This window comes from Sciurus vulgaris (assembly GCF_902686455.1).
Source record: "Sciurus vulgaris genome assembly, chromosome: 5".
Lineage (NCBI taxonomy): Eukaryota > Metazoa > Chordata > Mammalia > Rodentia > Sciuridae > Sciurus > Sciurus vulgaris.
Window position 1 is genome coordinate 16,697,713 of NC_136465.1, and position 15,710 is coordinate 16,713,422.

Consider the following 15,710-nt stretch of genomic DNA (forward strand, 5'->3'; position numbering starts at 1 on the left):
GACTTGTACCTACAGACGGATGTATGCAGCTGTGTTAACTATTTGTTATCTCGGTCATCATTCAGTTTTGGAGGCAGTAACAGAACAGATATTATATTTTTTATTCATTTGATGAACACCTGATTCTTCCCTATTTCCTGAATCTCAACTGAGTTGCTGTGTGGATGACAGGAGGTTACAAGGCTGAATTAACTCACTTGTGGTGTGGGACAGAGTCACCTGGGGAATCCTGGTTTGCTGCAAGGATGTTTCCTAAATAGGTGCTTAATGGGAATCCAGCTGCTCTCAGACCCACTACCTTGTGCCCACATAAAAATCTGTTGTCCTGAAATCTCTAGGATGAGGACTTAGAGCATTCTGATGGCCAGGCAGTAGAAGGAGCTCTGCACCAGGAATCATAGGACTCTGTTTTCAGCCCTGGTTCGGCCATCCTTCAGCAATGGGGCCACTGCGAGTTTGCTCGGCTGCATCTGGAGGTGGAGACAACCTCTTCCAGGCTACCGCCGACTTCTCCTGAGTCCCCTTCAATTATACTGAGAATTGGGGATCATAATACTCCCCAACTCCTTCTCCCACCGGGCAGTGGTGGAGGAGTTAGGAATGACAGGTGACCCGTGGAGGTGCACGTGTTGAGGGCAGCGGTGGGACCTTTATTCTTTAATACCCTACTTGCCGGCTTTCCATCCTTTCCCCTTCCTCTCCCACATGTCTCCGAAGGTCTCCCAGTGGCCGCCAGTGGTCCCTGCAGACCTCACTAACCCACAAAGGAGGTTTCTCAGAGTTAAAGGGGTTTCTGATCTTCGCTGTCAATGCAAGTTCTCTAAGGAAGGCGTTAAAATCGACCAGTGTAGCAAAGACAGCGACGGCAGAACTACTTCTCGGAAGTGCAATCTGCCAAGCTTCTGTATGCAAGTCGACCCACAGGGGTTAGGGCGTTTCAGTAAAGGCAAAGAAAACAGAGGTGGTTAGTGGAGGGACTGGGAACCTGAAAGATGAAGGACCCCATGGTTGTAGACTAGACACTCAGCCACCTCTCTTTCGGCCTGGGGCACGCCACAACGTCCTAGCCCCTTTCCTCAACTTCTCCCGATCTCAGTGACCAGTTTCTCGCAAGACTGTCCCCCTTCGGGGACCCTGCTCTCCAAACGTGAACCTTGCAGAATGACAAGCCTAAGCTAGGGCGCCCCGCTCAGACGGGGCGCAGGGACGCACTGCAGAGGAGTTGTGGGGGACGCGGGTGGGCGCAGCCAGGCGCGATCCCAGCCGGGTGGTTGCCAGCGCGCGGGCTCGCGGGCCCGGCCCGCTCCCACCCGGCGGCGGGCGCGGGGGCTTGGCCGCGGTTCAGCCCGCCCGCCGGAGCCGCCGCCGCCGCCGCCACTCCCCGCCCCCCGGGTCCCTGGAGGCTCCGCGGCTGCCGAGCGGGAGGTGGAGCCGAGCCCGCGGCCGCCGCGCAGGAGGGAAAGTTCGGCGGCGGCGGGCGCAGCGGGAACCGGGCCGGGCAGCCCGGAGGGCGCCTCGGGGTGAGTCGGGCCCCCTTCCCTGGCTGGCCGGGTGTGTCGCGCCGCGCGGGGGCGTCGGTGCCTCCGGTCCATCCGCGCAGCCCAGCGGGGCTTTCTCGCGCGCCCCAGCCCGCGACCTCGGGGTGGCTCTTCAGCCGGGAGGACCGCGCCGCGCCCGGCCTCGCTCCGCCGCTGCCGGCCGGCTGGGGGCGGAGGGCTGGCACGGGCAGGGGGCTCGGCGCGGCGCAGGGCTGGGGCGGCCCGGCCCGCCCAGGGCGCGGTGCCTCCAGGTGGACGCGCGACACGCGGGGAGGCTTCTAGCGGGGCTCCGGGGCCGCGGCGAGCCGGGGTCACTTGGGCTTCGCCGCCGTTTATCGCAGCGCTTGGCTGTTTCATTACTTTCTCGAAACCCTACTAAAAAGTAGCCTTTACACGTGCCCGCGCGACTACTTTGCTGTTATTGTCCTATTATTTTTTGCTGTGATGGAGAGGGTGGCCGGTGGGCAGCGTGCTCTCCTGCCTTGGACCAGGGCCCTGGTGAGTGTGTCTGAGGGTCACCACGATCAGATCCCACGGTGCCCGGCAGAAGCGTTTTGCGCGGTGGGTGGGGAGAAGCTATTCGAGGGCATGGTCTTGGGGTGTCTGGGGTTCGGAGGGCGGGAGAAGGGAAGCGGCACCAAGCGAAGGCAAAGTTGTTTGTTTCCGCAACACTTCCTGCACCTGCGCTCCTGTCAGTGAGTCTGAACTTATCTTTTCATCGTGAGCACAGAAAGAATGGTGGCAGAGGAAAACATGTCACGTGCGAAACCAGTGAGCCCTGGGAAACACAAACAGATGATGCGGTGGTTTTCTTTCGCAAACTCCACTTTTATTTTGCTTTCAAAGCCTTGGCACCCTTTTTACTTAAATGTCCTTAGATACTCTAGATGATAAAAGTAATTAACTGTTATTTCAGATTTTTTTTTTTAACTGGAAATTTAAACTTGGTTCCACAGGATTCCTTGGATTTTGTTAACATTATGCATACGAGAAAGTCACAATTATTGTAGTGCTGCAAAAGTGAACACTAATAAACCTTCTGGGGGTGGTCATCTTGCTAATTGGAAGGAGAAACGTCTTTTAGACTTGGAAGTAGAAGCCTAACGCAGAGATTAACTCATGCCCTGGGTATAAAAAGTGACTGGAACATATGAAATAGTGTGTAATATCATAGGGGATGGTGTGTTGGGCTCCCAGTAAGTGTTTAATAATTTCTCTGCCTTGAACTTACACACTGTATGTACTCCCCAAAATACAATATTTTATTCTGCCATCTTTGTATTTCAAATCTCATGTCTGTTTGCAAACTGTATTAATAGGGTTCAAAACAAAATGGACTTTTGGATTCACTTACGTTATAATGAAATGAAATTATGCCTCACTATTTCAGAGTCATGGGCTCCAAGTTGCTTCTCTCATTTTTTAACTGCATTATTTTGGGAAAGGCATTTACCCTTTTCTAGCACTGGTGCCCTAATTTGTAAAATGCTGATAATACTCCTCTGTTTGTAGTGATATTTGACAGAATTAAGTAACGCTTAGAAACTTATTGTGGGGCAAAGGGCTTTAATGTTATCTCTTGTTTTTCTTTATTTTTAGGAATCATTAATTCTGGCCTGTTTCAGTGTTTTTAAGATTATACTTAAAAAAAGTGCAATCTTATTTTCCTTCCATCCATTTTTCCATCCATTCATGTTGAAGAAACTCAATGCTGCCCTCTGTGCATGTTTAAAAATGAGGAGCTGACAGTTTGGAGGTGGTGGTAGACAATACTTCAGGGTTTTCCTGTTGGTTAGAATCTGTCATCAGGTCATATGATGATGAATTGAGCTTTCCAACCTTCCTGTTGTTCTAGTTCTGTTCTGAATGTGATGCTATTATCTTGAAAAGAAATAACAGTAATCTCCATGAGGCAGCTCATCTCATCTCTCTGGTTTACCCGTATCTCCATGTCCAACTTGGTGCCTGGCAGGGTGTAAAGGGCTTATGAATGTTAGTTGACTTGAAATTCAGAATGTAATGAAGTTATTCTTCAAGTCACATCCATCTTTTTAGATTCCTGATGAAAGGACCTTGGGATGGTAAATTATAGCCCTCCTGTATATTAGGGCTAATAGAGGTATTAAGGAGGCAAAGCTCAGGTAGACTTTATTACCTATTGATTTTACCCTCATGAGGAAGCAGTCTTGTAAAATGTGCAAAGCCAGGTTGCAGCGGTAGCTTCACCACTAGGGGCCTCCTCCGTATAGTGGATCACCCGGCGCTGTCATTTATTACCATTAATCTGTCCTTTGAGGTAGCAGAGAAATTTGACTTCCTGGGTTCTTGGAATATTGTACGAGAAAAGAGCAACCTTGTGTGAATAGCATTACCAAAGACCTGAAAATAAATGAAGTGTTCTCCAATAATGGATTTGGTATGGTTTTCTGAATAACTTTAGAGAAAACCTTTAAAGAATTAAAGATTTAAGAACTGGACTTTTTACTTTGTATATTCTACCATACAAATATATAAGGTTCTTAAACTGAAAAATAATCAAATATATGACTTCAGTCTAGTATTTTAAGTTCTTTGTGTGCATGTCTTTGGTGGTACTTATTTTTTAATGCATCTTAAAACACTCCAATGGGTACTTGTAGCACTAACAATATGAGTTGTTTCTCAAGGAATTTTATTACCTGTCAGATGAAACTCCTGGTATCCCTTTATTTTTAATTTTTTTATTAAAAGGGACCACTTTTATTCCACCCTTAAAAATATGTTTTATTACATTCAGAGATGCATCATTGAGAGGCACCTGTCTTCCATGTGCGCTTATAAAAAGCCTTCTTACTTCTAAATTCTAACTTGAATGAAGTTAGTCAGGCTTGAGAATATTTATTGAACAACTTGAAGGTGTTTTTATTTGCCAGATGAAATTTGCAAATTGTATGTATGTATGCAAACATTGCACTCACAAGATTGCCATATTGTTTGCAAATGAATATGAGAACATCATATTTTCAGGTTTCCAGTGAAATTTAGTTTCAGTGACAAACAAAACACCTTTTATCTGTAAAGGAGAATTAAGCACAGCAGGAGAGAGGTCAGCCTGTTGTGAGTCTTACATCTTACCGTGGGGCTTCTTATCTTATTTAGCAGAATGTATCTGAATTCAGAAAATTATCAGACATTCAATTCTGATTGTGGAATTTTAAAACAAGGCCATCTAGTTTTTGCTCTTTTTCCTGTCAAGGTCTAGGTCAGTCCTCGTTAGGGAACAGGGTAAGAGGAATAGCTTTTGCATAAAGGCTATAGATAACTTTTATTATCTTTTCCCTCTGAATAAGCTAAATTTTTTGGATTGCTTTTAGGATTCTGTGCATATCAGAGTTAAGCAGATCCTGTTTGCACAAATGAATTCTTTTCTAGAACTGGGGGAGGTTTGTTCTTACCCTCAAAGCCCCAGCTAGGGAAGGGTATAACATCTCCCAGTCTCACCTTCCTCTTCCCATACTGAAGCTGGGCCTCAGCCAAAATAACAGGTATTACCCTTTATGCAGAACATCATGGTTTGGTTTGGGCAAGAACCCTGAGCAGACGGAGATTATGGAAGCCTGAGGTGGGAGGAAAGGAAATACCTGGGAGCCAGTTTTAGGAACCTGCATTTGGGAGTGCCACGTGGATGGAAATGACAACTGTTGGCTAGAATTTTCAGTGAAATGTTTTGAACTTATCACTTTGTCAAACATTCTTTGCTGCACAGGTAATTTTTGTTATTTTTAAATGATGCAAGACCCAACATTTTTTTATCTTGGGGTCACATCTGCTGCTTTATTTTACAAAGGACATTTGAGTTGGAAAGCAGGAAACGGAGGTAGATGTGAATTGTCTATTTATATTGAACTCTAGGGCCAGCCTTACTTTTGTGTTCCCAAGGCACCTGGGCACCATTGTGTAACTTAATATTAGGGATTGTTCACTGATGCTTTTGTGAATACCATTTATTCTGTTGCTGAAATGCCAGTGTTTGATTTAGGTCCTGGACACCTAAATGTGTCTTTCTACTTCTGTCTCTCCTAGGTTAAATCCCTCTTCAAGTTAACATATTGGCTAATATATGTAAACAAGGTTACTGCCCATGAAGTGCCTTTGTGAAGTTAGCATTAGGTGTTGATTCCTCCGTGATGGAGCATCCTGCACCAGGGTACGAAGCTGGGTTACCAGATAGCAGACTGTTCACTTCCTTCATGGGCTCTTGTGTGGCACATTCTGTACAGCTGTGCGTGGGGCCATTATCTGGTGGGGCCATTGTCTGTAAAAATGGTTAGGACAGTGCCTGGCACATAGTAGATTGTGTGTGTGTGTGTGTGTGTGTGTGTGTGTGTGTTACTGCTGAGTGTTTATGATTATTATTATTACCTGAGTTGCTTTCAGGTGGATCATTCTAGTAATCACAATCATCTGGAACAGATGATTTAGTGAACTTAGTACTTATAATAATGTTTGCAGAGGCAAGTAATTCATTTGAAGTTTTCTCATTTTACACCTACTACATACAGTTCTTCTCTTACTTGATAAAAATGGTTACATTTATGGAACACTTAACTAGGTAGCTGGTCCTGTGCTCATTGTGGGGCATGGGCTATCTGTTACCTCAGCACACCCACCTTAAGTATGCACTATTATTATCTCCATTCAACAGATGGGAAAACCAAGACTTAGGAGGTATATAACTTGCCCAAGTTCAGCTAGTTAGTAGAGCTGGTCCTCAGTCCTTGTCTACCTGGCTTCTGCTCATAGCCTCTTTGCTGTTTTTTTATTTTTTCCCCCTAGCATAAACTCATTGAACTGGCAGCTGGGAAAATATCTTATAGTTCTGAGGGTTAAAAAAAAACCTTGAAAACACACTGATTTTCCTTGAAGTTTTGTATTTGTGTTCATTTCTGGGCATGACAGAATATGATAACAAATGCATTTTTTTATCGGTGGATCTCCTTTAGCACATTTTGTTTTGTGGGTTTGTATATGTAGTATTTTCTAGTAGTTGAAAATATGATGTAGAGCAACATCTCTGTACAACATTTAACTTACTATCAAGACTCCTTGCAGGCATGTTACAAGCATAATAAATGAATAAAGTCAAGTGTGTGGGTTGTGGAATATCAAGGTGTGAAGGGTGGAATCAACCTTGCATGCACTCATAGACCAAACACTGGGTATGCACCTGCTACATGAAGCACTAGGTTGACACCACAAGGAATATAAAGATGGGAAGATGGTGCAGGAAAGAGGAAGCATTTAAGACTCTGGAGCTGGGCACTCCTGGGGTCCAGCTGCACCACTTACTGCTTGACAGGCCATGTCCCCTTAGTGAACATCTCTGATACTTAGTTTCCTCCTGTGTATAATGGGGATAGTGACATTTTATAGTCTCACTGCGAGAATTAAATGGGATGCATAGGTAAAGTACCAAGCCACGTGTAGAAGTGGCAGGTATTAAGCAATAGCAATGTCCTTCCTCCTTTTCCTTCTTATCTCCTCTCTCTCATTTCTCTCCCCTTTGCCTTGATAGTTATGGAGCAGGAGAAGTATAAAGATCTAAAATCTAAGATAGAATGTGATCAGTCTCCTGAAAACGTTATTTTCTGATTGTCTCTCATGGGACTGGGACAAGTCTGGCAGCTGCCTTAGGTGATCTGTGAGTTGGCATTAGCCTGAAGTTCCTATCATGCTTGGTTATCACCCAAGCTGGCCAGAGTGGCTGAAACCCAGCAGACAATGGCAGCGTGGAGCCGGGGATAGGTGCCTGTGGTGTAGAAGGAGGGGTGAAGAGGAGGCTCTTTGGGGATCAGCCAAGCACTTGGGTCTCACAGAAATTGGGACAAGTCAGAAAGGAAGTCTGAGGTGCGCTGAGCAGAAGGGTTCAGGGTCTTGGGGGATAGCAAGTAGGCTCTGAGCAGCCCGAGGTTGGTGGGGACTCTGAATTGCAGCTCTAGGCTGAACGGCCTCTGCTGAGGCGCTCTGAGGACAGCTGCAGCCCTTCTGCATCCCCAAGTTGGTGCATTGCCTAGTACACACTTCTGACTCCCTGGGCTCCGACTGCAGGCATTTTCTGAAGGCGGCACATCCTCTGTCAGAAGTAGCTAAGTCAAAATTATCAGTTGCCTGCCAATTCCCACTGGACATTTCGTGGGGTAGCTGGTATTGCAGGAGAAATGAGCCCCTGCTCCTTTTCCCAGTTGGGGACTTGGCTAAATACACCCAGGTCTGTTTCACGGTGCAGCTGGGAGCCAAGACTGCGGGCCTCTGGGTAGGGTCCCGCTGCCACAGCTGCATAGTGGGCCGTGTTGTTAGAACAGGGCGGGTTTTTACCCAGATATTCCCGGTGGTTTTATGATAATGAGCCTCCTTGTTTGGTGTTCAGGGTAGATGCTGTGTGTGGCAGCGAGGGAACGTGGTCTTACAAAATCATTACAGTTCAGGAAGGTCTCCCTCAGCCAGGGAGTGGGAAGTCTTGAGTCATTGCTTACTATGCGAGGGCACAGAGGCATGAACCAGTCCCTCTGGGCAGGAGCAAACAGGACCTGCCCAGGAGCTGGAGAAGCTTGACTCAAGCCTTCTAAAACACCATGCTACAAATTTAAAAACAGTATCAGACTGGAGAACAGTTTGTTTAGAGAAAGTGACTGTCATTTCCAAAGGCCCATTTTATAGAATTAATAGAGTGTGTTAAAGTGAAACAAATGAGCAAGCCTTAAAAAAACAATAGAAGAGCTTTGTGGGAAGAGGACTAGTTCTTGTGTCTTGGGAAGGTTCGGCAGAGCACTGATGAGTGAGGAAATAAAGGATGGAGTGTGTGTTCTGCAGGAGGCACTGGCCCCTTGGCTGAATGGCTTGGGACCTAGAGTCTGTTCACAGAAGGTCCGAGCTCTACCCTGATCTTGGGCAAGTCACTTAATTCTTGAGATCCTCGTTTCTCATCTATGCAATGGATAATTGTGTTTATCTCCTTAGGTGGTTTGCTGATTCATTGAGATAATGCATGTAAGTGGAGTAGCACATGGCAAATACTTAATCCGTGGAAGAGAAAATAATTTCTTTGGAGGAGTATTTGGAAGACTAGAAGGAGAATAGCACATTTGCCTGGGCCTTGAATCTCCTGGTTCCATACTTTTTAAAAGGCCTTAAATTCTAGACTATTATAATCAAATGTGGGGTTCCCTCTGTGTCCATGTCACTAAGGTGCTTGGGTGTGGAAACGCATTCCAGAAAACCACCTGGGACCCTTAGGTAGCTGAAAGTTTTAGACTGAGGTCCCTGGGACAGTGACCAGGACATGCTGTTAAACAGTGAATTCCTAATGTCCCTTGGCTACTTGAACTAGCTGTTCAAACAATAGTAGATTTTCTTTTCTTCTTTCTTATCCAGTCTGTGTACTAGTGGATAGGAAATAAATACTTCTTGGACTTCCATGGACATAAGCAAGTCAGAATACCCCGAGTGCATTTGGGTGTCTTATGTACATAGATTTATTTGCATACAATTATGGTTATGCGATAGGGAACAAGGGAGAAGCTTGTGTTTGGGGAGGATATTTCTTGGGATGTACTTAAGACTTCCAAGCTCTGGCTTCTTCCTAGAGCTTCCTTTTGCCTTCTCACTAAACTCATGGCCTATAGATTCTTGGACCTGAATAGTGGGAGAAAACTTGAGTTTGCATAAAAGTTGTTACAGATGGAGCCTAGGTTGGTAGAGGAAGGATTCTAGAGCTGACTCACTCTGTAGCCGTGAGCAGCTTCTCAATCTGTAAAGCAGGGATTTAATTAGTAGGATGCAAGTGCTATTCAAATGCACAGCAATGAAATTTGTGGCCTGTAAACAGATTATCAATCCAAATGGTGGCTGAAGCCACAATTTGAGCAGAAAACTAGTTACTCCATTGGATCAAGAAAGTTGGTTCAACACCTTGGATATGGGGTTGTCTCAAAAGTAGTTTTTCTTTGTACTGAGTTTATTCACTGAAATAATTAAAAATCCAGAGGGGTTTTCCCATGTCCTTGGGTATGGAGGGGAATTTATCCAGTGTCATTTGAATTAGCTTTTCGCTTTCCTCCAAGAATGTGTCTGGACCTGCTGTGGACCATTTTCAGCGGCTGGAATAGAGGCCACAGGGGATAACTCTTAGACTACCTGTGTACAACTGGTACTTTGATGTTCAGGGTCCTGATGGAAATGGGTAAGGAGGAGAGCAAAAACCACAGGCTTTTGGGGTTTTCTCCCAACTAAGTGCCCTCACAAGGCACCTGTTAGGAATTATTTGCTCACTGAGTACCAGGGATACAATTCTTTTTCATTCTCCCAAGATGGGGAATTTTACTGATGGTTACCAGGTAACCTGTATTTGCACTTTTCATCAGGGGTGTGAGAGATGGGAGGGGGTGTGGGTGTTTTGTAAAGCCCTGTGGTTGCCTGAAAGCACAAAGGGCGTTTCTTTGGCCTGTCGATTTGGTGAAGGTACATGGGTGACACCAGCTTCTTTAAAATCCTTTCTCCAGTCTCCATCAGAATTTTTGGATTATCCGTGGGTTCAGTGATGTTCTGGATGAAGTGGTCAGGGAAAACTGATGCTTATCTCTAAGGAACGAGGGTCAGGAAATGAGTGGAGAAGCTTTAAATGAAATTGGCCTGTTCATTCAACTAATTTACATGAGTTAGTTGAAAGTAGAAGTGGCCACATTGTGCATTTGAAAGAGGCACTTCATGCCTGGAGGTCTCGTACACATCACTAAATAGTCTTGTCAATAACTTTTTGGTGTTAGAAGTGATAAGAGGATCATTGGTTAGCAAGAATATGTATCACCAGAAATAGCTATATTTCTGAGATAGTCAGTCTAATGTCAGCATCTTGCAGAAATAATAGCTCATTTGAGAAGATGTAGACTAGTCCCGTATTTTGCAAAATAGAAGGAGGTCCAGACAGGCCAAGAGTCATTTACCTAAGGTGACTCAGCTACTTAGTAGGATGAAGCAGACAGTGGCCCTGTTTTGTCATGTGGCTCTTGCTGGGCTGTGTAACATCATTTGGTACCATCGCTGGTTCCAGGGTAACTTTAGGTGCCCCTACCACGGTGACACCTACATAGTTGCCTGCTCTCAGTTGTTCAGAATGTCATTACTGACTCACTGTGTGCTTGGCATTGTGCTGGGTGCTAGAGAAAGTAGATGAACAGACAGGGCATTCTGATTGGCTGCAGGAGTGCACAGAGTAGTAAAATACTACAAAGAAAGGAATATATTACCACGCCAGTGGCGTGTGGAGCATCTTCCCTGGGGACGGAGAGCTCTTAGTGCCTACTCTAAGGACATGGGGATTAATTTTTGTTTCCTGTTGATTTTGCAACATCATAAATGGAAATGAATCAGTTTGATTCTAAATGATATCAGCTTCATTTGTATACATCCTGCTAGTGGATTAAAATGTGAAATTCTTTGATGCCTGCATTGAAATCCATGATTATTTTTTTCTGGAAACACTTTGGTAAGAATAATTCTGAGGAATTTGTTCCTGGATTAAAATGGGGAGAAGTGTAGATATGTGTATCATTGCAGCTAAGTGAGGGGTTGAAGAATTGGTTTTTCAATTAAAACAAGCTTAATTTTAATGCAGATGTGGCAAAAGTTTAGGAAGAAATCTACTATGTGCTAAATACAATTCCAAGCGCTGTCTTTGTGGAATTTATTTAACACATACAAAAAGACTTGGGGAACTGAGTTTCAATAGGTGAAGTACTGCGTCAGATGGCAGTGATAGGCAGGACCGGCATTTTAATACATGTCTGGCTGCCTGGAAAGCTTTTGTTCCCAAGGCTGCTCTGGTGGCTTTACCTACCAAGCAAAATACCGTATGCAGGGGTAGACATTTTAGTTGCTTTTATGTCATCACTGGGACAAACTCCGAAGTTCTGGGGCACAGGGGCCATAGTTTTCATGATTCATTGATGTTTTCCAAATGCTGTAGCAAGCACTGCAAAGGATGTAGACACAAGAAGTTCCCAATAAATATGTGTGAAATGAACAAATGCAGCAATAGGGGCTGTGTTCACAAATGGGCAAGTGTGATTCCAGGATCCCTGTATTTGAGTATGTGCTGACCTTGGAGGAACCCAACAGAAAACCCATCCTTAGACATCTTTCACTATAATTTGCAGCTCACAAGCAGGCCTGTTTTTTAAATACATGCCTGCATACTGTGTGTTTTCTTAAAAGCTACCTACAAACAAATTACATATTCATAATCTGTGGCAGGTTGGATTTAATAGTCAGGAAGGCTTCCAACACATTAAGTTCTTGAAGGTAATAAGAAGGAGGACTAATTACCTAACTGAAATGATTATAAGGGAACTGTTGGACATCTTGCTCCCTGGGATTTTGACATCAGCCAATGTGGCTTAGAAAAGGCAGCTTTGAGAGAAACAAGGACAATCTATTTGAACCAAGTTGTTTTATTAAATCTACAGTGTGGGTGTATCTACAGTCTACAGAGCAGGAGGACAGGACTAAATAATGCATTGAGTTCTGTGGATGAAGTGGTAATTTTAAAGTATATGACTGGTGTTCGCAGTTGGAGCCTGTGAGATTTTACATCTAATGATTATACCTTTCCTGTGGCCATCTGTCTCTCTCTTTAATAAGCAATGCTCCTTATCAGGCCTGATTTGTGTACATTGATTGCACCATTATACTTGTTAAATATTAAAGCATTTTTTCCCCTGTGTGAAGTCTAATTAGGCAAAGTGTTCAGTGCGAGCCTGGCATTATCATTCAGAGTAATAGCCTGGTCATTACCTATGTCATACCTCAGCTTCCTGGATCACCTGCCTTTTATATTTCTGTTGTGTACCAAATACAGTGGACACATTTTGATGAAGGATTTAGCACTATTGGGCTATTAAGAGGGATCTTGCTATAAAATTTGTGAAACTTTAAAAAAAAATCATGGAGAAATTTATCACTATAGTTTTCATTTTCCATGAAACAGACTTCCAAATAGATATGTACATTAGTTATAGTTATTTGATGACATTTATTTTATTACATTAAGGCCTTGTGATATAGCTTTAAAGGATAAATGTATAATTTACAGTGCTTTTGGAAAGTTGGGAGAGCCAGTCGGTAAGTATTTACATTTTATGCATGCTATTGATGAAAAGAATATTTTTAGTATCAAACCTGTATCACCTGAAAGTACATGTGGTGGTCCATTACTTAGTTTTTCAACTTTTGCTCTTTCTTTACAATCTAATTAAAAAAAAACCATTTGCATTATTGATTTAGTAGCAGGTACAGAACCAAAAATAAGATTATGAATCACTCTAGTTATCCAACCTCACTTTTGAGATAATTACTGTTATGAGTATTGCTCTTGTTCTGAGGAATTCACAGTACTTTCTCATTTATTATTTAAATTTCCAAAGAAAATCTGCAGTCTGCCAGCGCACGCGCGTATGTACAGGGGCACGTGTGCGCATTTAACCTGTGGCTGATTGGCATAAAGCGGGTAAGGAGTAGACCCAGTTTGTTTTTTATGATTCTCCGGGAGAAAAGCTTTTAAGCCACAAGTTTCCTGTAATGTATGGTTTTCAGGCTAATGGGTTTCTCCCTCTCAGTGGTTGGGTGGGGGTTTCCAAAGTACCTTTATCCCTTTGCAATTGCAGAATTGCCAGAATGGCAGGTAGTGACAGCATTGCTTTCCATTTCTGAATTATGGAAATCAGTGTGTGTGTGTCTCCCTAAAGTGAGAATTTAGTTCAAGTTGTTTTTGAATGTGATCAAATCAAAATGAAATTTGGCTCTAAATTAAAATATGGAGATGAAGATCAAAGAATAGAAGGAAATTTATAGGTCATGGAGTCCACGTTTTCTGTTTGGTAAAAGGAGACACTAAACTAGGAGAGGCAGGGTGGCTCACGGAAGTTCTCATGGGAAAGGGACCTGGAGAAAAGGACCTGGAGAGCTGCCCCATCTCCTGCACTTCTGTGCAGGACAGTGGACACCGTCAGCAGAGGACGACGGGCCCTTCCCAATGGAATGCATTCTAACCTGGGTTGGTCAGAAAGGCTTTGAAGGCAGGATTGCTGCCTCTGGCCCACTGAATCTCTCTGATTACAGAAAGATTTACATTTTCTATTTTAATTGGCCTATTGCTGGAAATGGAGAGCCCAGTGAGGAGAAGTCCCAGTGCAGCCTTTCCGACTCTCGTAGTTGAGTAGCACATCAGACAGGGCAGCAGATAGCTGCCAGGAGACCTACCGAGGGAGGCTGGCTGCAACTGGGCACACTGGGCTCAGCTGGAGGGTTGGCTCTTCCATTTCAAAGGCCTGGAGACTTGCTTTTTCAAACCTGCAAAGGTTTTATGAGTTGGTCTTCTAACCAAGAGGCCCTGACATTGAAAAGGATCTGGAAGGCACGTGGTTAATTTATCTTGGCAAATAACTGTCAGTTTACACAGCACAGTGGTTAATCGCATGGTGTTAGACCAACTGCCATTTACCAGCTGTGGAATTTAGACAAGTTACTTGACCACTCAGAGCCTTAGTTGTTTTGTCTATGAAATGGGAACAATAGTGCATATTAATATTGTGCTTACTGTGTGCCTCATGACATCTTAGGGCACGGTACTACCTTAGCTCCACTTTAGAATGAGGAAACTGAGGCCCCCAAGTGTTTAATGTCTTATTCAAGGTCACAGATATTCAGGGCTGAGTCAGGATTTGAATCTTGGCATGACTTTCCTGTGCAGTCTCCTGATAGACTGAGGTTACTCTGAGGATCAGGCAGGATAATCACATGAGAAATATTAGTTCTCGTCATGATTAATTATAATAAATTTAGGGTTGCCTTAGTAATAAAAGGTCCATCTGCATGGTCAGTACTTTCTTTTCCTGTAGACAATCTCTCTATGAAGCCAGATCAGAAGCAAAAGTTTGCTTTGGTCACTTCAAAAGTACTGCAGGGAAGATTGCGAAGACTCTATCACATCCCTGCGTCTCCCAGCGTCGTGGCAGAACCAGGGTCTGTCAGCACTGGGGACTGGCTCCTGGGGTCTTTTGGTCAAGACCCCTTTTCCACTCTCAGGTTTCCACGCTGAGGTGAGGCCCAGTGATCCCCTCTGAGACGCTTTTCTCCAACCGGTCCCTCCAGGTGACCGGGTATGTTAGATATGTTAAGGGCCAACTGACACCAGAGAAGTCCCTGGGGACACTACCTGCTCCTTCCAGGAAGTCCTTCAGCCTAAAGGTTGTTTATTGACCAGCTTCCTCCATGCTGTTGAGTTGAGAGTTTAGTTCTCAGAGTGCAGTCTTATTTCTAGGTTCTTCTACTATGGAATTTAGATGTCAGCTTATGTCTGTTCCTTTATTTACTTTTTAAATTAATAAATGATGAATACCCATGTGTATGTCGTATGTGTACACATTTTAACTTATAATAATAAAGTGAATAACTATCCATAAGCATCCAGAACCCTCCCTTTGAAGCCTTTGGCTTCTGGCTCATGTTTTCCTCCTTCCTTCCTTCCTCTCCCCCAGCCCAGGGATAACAGTTCTTTTCAATATGATTAACCATTTCCTTACTTTTCTTTAGAGTTTTACCACAGATGTGCATCCTGAAATAAGGTATTACTTTTGTACCAGACTGTTGAATTGGATAGTGTGACTAGCACCTCGAGATACACTAGAGAGCAGTTGCTAAAATAAGTCATGAGAAAGACCAAAATGGAGATTTTTCAGAGGAAATATCAGAACACTAGTCTCACAGTTCTCAAAAACCCTTTTCCCTCTGGGGGTATGAAAAGCATCAGTATGGGATTTATAAGGGAATTTGAAAGGGGATTTGTTTGAAGGAGGCTCTGCTGTCCTCCTCTCTTCCTGAGAAGGCTGGTGTGGGTATTCACCCCAATCCTGGAGAGAGCAGCTCTCTGAGACAGCAGCCTCTGTGTCCCCCAGGACCGGGAGAGCGGTGGACTCTCGTCCACCCTGGTGAGATGTTTTGGTGGCCAAGTGAAAGAGAGCAGCTGGGATAGGGCTTCCCCTGCCAAGTCTGTTGGCGGGATCTGTGCATGCTTCCCATGGGCCAGATGTGGCTGTGTGGGACCAAGAGCCAACCTGGAACCATTTCTGCTCTGCCCGGAGC

General features: G+C 44.3%; 1 protein-coding gene across 1 annotated transcript in view; it reads left to right on the forward strand.

Moving 5' to 3' along the window:
• Positions 1–1,330: 1,330 nt before the first annotated feature.
• The window catches only part of CSGALNACT1 (chondroitin sulfate N-acetylgalactosaminyltransferase 1), a 311,827-nt gene continuing 297,447 nt past the window's right edge, over positions 1,331–15,710 (forward strand). Inside the window, exon 1 of the mRNA XM_079143355.1 lies at positions 1,331–1,520. The gene's annotated coding sequence lies outside the window, so the exon portion shown is untranslated. The remainder of the gene's footprint in view (positions 1,521–15,710) is intronic.